Source organism: Arachis ipaensis, chromosome B1 (genome assembly GCF_059453495.1).
Source record: "Arachis ipaensis isolate K30076 ecotype BB chromosome B1, ASM5945349v1, whole genome shotgun sequence".
Taxonomy (NCBI): domain Eukaryota; kingdom Viridiplantae; phylum Streptophyta; class Magnoliopsida; order Fabales; family Fabaceae; genus Arachis; species Arachis ipaensis.
The window spans coordinates 114,574,693-114,578,640 of NC_142436.1; the positions used below are offsets into that span (position 1 = coordinate 114,574,693).

General features: G+C 41.0%; 1 non-coding gene across 1 annotated transcript; it reads left to right on the top strand.

The window, feature by feature from the left end:
• Window positions 1-1,882: 1,882 nt before the first annotated feature.
• On the top strand, window positions 1,883-1,986 carry LOC148578008 (small nucleolar RNA R71). The gene has a single exon (XR_015904722.1). It is a non-coding gene; the product is annotated as a small nucleolar RNA R71 (small nucleolar RNA).
• Window positions 1,987-3,948: the final 1,962 nt, after the last annotated feature.

The window sequence follows — 3,948 nt, forward strand, 5'->3', positions numbered from 1 at the left end:
CAATCTCCCTATCACTCTTCCTTTTCTCTTGAGGATTTCTTCATTGACCCTTATGTCAGGAGGATCCTTCTGATCTGTTTCCACTGATTCTTGTGGCTTTAACTCTTGCAACTCTTGTTTGCCTTCCAAGGACTGTTTTAGAGTTTCAGCTGCTGGATTACTTTCCTCCAAACACAGATGGCTACTATCATCCTTAAGCTTTTCAGGTTCTGGTTCAGGTTCAGATGCAGGTTTGAAAACTTTGAAAATGAGCTGTTCATCATGTATTCTCAGAATTAGCTCTCCTTGTTCTACATCTATGAGCGCTCTAGTAGTGGCTAGAAATGGTCTGCCCAGAATGATAGGGTGTAAGTAGCTTTCCTCCATGTCCACAATGACAAAGTCTGTGGGGAAGTAATAATCCCCCACTTTCACCAGCACATTTTCAACTACCCCTTCAGCTTGCTTCTGAGTTTTGTCAGCCAGTTGTATGATTACATCAGTGGATCTCACCTCATTCAGTTGTAGCCTCTTCATAAGAGTTAGAGGCATCACATTTATGCTAGCTCCTAGATCACAGAATCCTCTGTCAATTTTTGTTTCCCCTATGATGCAAGGGATATGAAAACTTCCTGGGTCCGTTTTCTTAGAGAGTGTGTCCTTCTTGATGAGAGCACTGCATTCTTTGTTCATTGTTACCGTTTGTCCTCCCTTCAAAACTCTTTTCTTGCTTAACAATTCCTTTAAATACTTGATGTGTGTAGGCATTTGATGGAGAATCTCAAGAAAGGGAATATTGACATGGAGAGAGTTAAATGTCTCTAAAAACCTTGAATAGGTTTTCTCTTTTTCACCTCCTCCTAACCTCTGAGGAAATGGTGCTTTTGGTTGGTATATTTCCAGCATGCCTTTTTGCAGTTCCTTGGCTTGCTCAGTTCCACTTTCCTGCTTAACTTCTTCCACACCTTCCTTCAAGATTTCTGGCTCCTGCTCTGAGGGCCTGATTCCTTCTTCTTCTGAAACTTCCTTCAATATGGTGATGGCCTTGCATTCTTCCCATCTTACTCTCTTTTGTTCCCCTTTAGGATTCTTTTCTGTGTCACTAGGGAACACTGCAGTTGATTTGACGGCCTGTTGAGATAGCTCTCCTACTTGAGACTCCATCCTCTTGAGTTTTTCACCATGGTTTCTTAAGGTAGCTCTCACATCATCCCTGAAGCTTTTCAATTCGGTTATGTCTTGACTCATGGTTGCCATCATTCCTTCTATCCGGTTTAATTGATCTTGAAATTGTTGGTTCGGATTAGGTTGGGTAGGTTGATTATTTTGGCCATGATATGATGGTTGGGGGTAAGTGTTTTGTGTGGCTTGGTATGATCTTTGGTTGGAGTTTTGGTATGTGGAATTGTTATGTTGGTTGTGGTTGTAAGGTTTGTGGTTTTGTGGTTGGATTTGTTGGTTCCCCCACCCAAAGTTTGGGTGATTTTTCCATCCTGGGTTGTAAGTGTTGGAATGTGGATCATATGATTGCCTTTGTTGGTTTCCCACATAGTTGGCCTCTTCCCAATCACCTCCTTCAATGCTTACTTCCTCTTGATCTTGTGTGTGTATTGCAGCCACTTGCTTTGTTTCTAATTGCCTGGTAAGCTCTGCTAGTTGCTTGGCAAACACCTTGTTTTGGGCTAGAATTGTATCAACATGGTTCAGCTCCATGACTCCCTTAGTGTTGTGCCTTTCTGATGCATAGTAGTACTCATTCTCAGCCACTGTCTCAATCACCTCAATGGCCTCTTCCACAGTCTTTTTCCTGTTCAATGAACCTCCTGATGAATGGTCTACAGCCTTCCTTGATTCATAAGAGAGTCCATCATAGAAAATATGCAATTGCACCCAATCATGGAACATGTCTGGTGGGTATTTCCTTGTCAAGTCCTTGAATCTCTCCCATGCCTCGTAGAGAGTTTCACCATCTTGTTGTCTAAAAGTCTGAACCTCAGATCGAAGCCTATTGACCTTTTGTGGGGGGTAGAAACGTGCCAGAAACTTGCTTTCCACCTCATCCTATGTTGTTAGACTCCCCCTTGGGAATGATTCCAGCCACTTAGCTGCCTTGTCCCTAAGTGAAAATGGGAACAAAAGCAGTTTATAGGCATCTTCCTGGACTCCATTGGACTTCACAGTGTCACAAATTCTCAGGAATTTTGTGAGATGTTGGTTGGGATCTTCATTAGCACTTCCACCAAATGAACAATGATTCTCCACCAGTGATATTAGCTGTGGTTTGAGCTCGAAATTGTTGGCCTGAATGGGTGGTTTCTGGATGCTGCTACCACAATTCCCAGAGGTTGGGTTTATGTATGAACTAAGAACCCTCCTCTCAGGAATGGCATTGTTTCCATCAGCTCTCTCATGGTTGTGAACTTCTCTATCCATGTTGAGATCTAAAGCTTCCTCAAAATTGTCCTCAGATTCTCCTTCAGATTCCTCTTCTCCCACTACTCTCTTCCCTCTTGCTTCCCTTCTCAGTCTATGAAGGGTCCTCTCTGGTTCGATATATGGAGGAGTTGATGTCTCTCCTCTCCTACCTGTCATACAAGAACACAGCACAGGCACAAACAAGTGAAATACTCTTGGTTAATGGAAGAGTATGGTTAGAGCAATTGAGGAATTAATTCAAACAGTTAGTGAGTCAGTGAGTTAGTTGCTTGAATTTAAAGGCATAAAGAAAGAAAGCATGTAACCGAGTGCAGAAATTAAAATTCAACAAGTAACTTGAACAGAATTAACAAAGCAAGAGAAATTGCTCAATCTAGTTAGCTTCCAATTGGAGAATTGTCAATCGAAAACCAATCCCCGGCAACGGCGCCATAAACTTGATGCGCATAAACTAGTTATGCTACGATTTAGGAAATTGCACGATCGGCAAAATTCCTTCCGGCAAGTGCACCGGTTATCGTCAAGTAAAAACTCACAATAGAGTGAGGTCGAATCCCACAAGGATTGGTTGAGTGAGCAATTCGGATTAGAAGTGTGTTCTAGTTGAGCGGAATCAAGATTGAGATGAGAATTGCGGAATGTAAAATTGGCGGGAAAAGTAAATGACAAGAAATTGAAATGGCGGAATCTTAAATTGCATGAATTAAAGAGCAGAAACTAAATTGCTGAAATTAAAAGGGAATGGGGGTGATTGCATGAATTGAGTTGCAGAATGTAAAGAGAAGGTGTAATCAGAATTGGGGAATTCATTGGGTTATAGGAGATATTGAGATCTCCGAATCAAAACATGTTTATCTCTTCCTCAAGCAATGCGTTCATTGAATTTTTGCTTGGCAATCTTATGTGATTGGATCCCAATCCCTTGGCTCACCAATTCTCTCTAAAAATGAACAAATTCCCAATCCCTTGGTTTAAATGTTCATAAGAAGAGATGATGCTCGATCACTGATTATACCACACAGTTTCATGAACCACAATTTGGTAGGATTACATGTCACAATATCCATCCAAACCCCAATCCAATTCACTGTGAGAAAGCTTCTCTAGCATGAATCCTCCATTCCTTTCCCAAGGTTCCGAAGGATTCCAATTATGGGTAGTTTCTTTCCCAAGACAACTACCCAATGGAATTAGATCGAGAAGCTTTCTAACAAAATTCAAGAGAAAAGATTGAAGAAGAAGATAAACTATTATTGATTCATTGAATTACAATAGAGCTCCCTAACCCAATGAAAGGGGGTTTAGTGAGTCATAGCTCTGAATTCAATCACAAAGATATGAAAACTAGCTAAAAGTGAAGGTAAAAGTCCCTTTTCTAACTTAAATTCTATCCTATTTATACACTTTCTATATTGAGCTTCTGTTGTGTTTCTTGGGCTTTGAGGCCTCTCCATGCTTTCCTTTTGCCTTGGGTTTATGATCCATAATCTTGATGAGGCTGTTGATCCAAATTCTGTAACATTTATTGAGCCA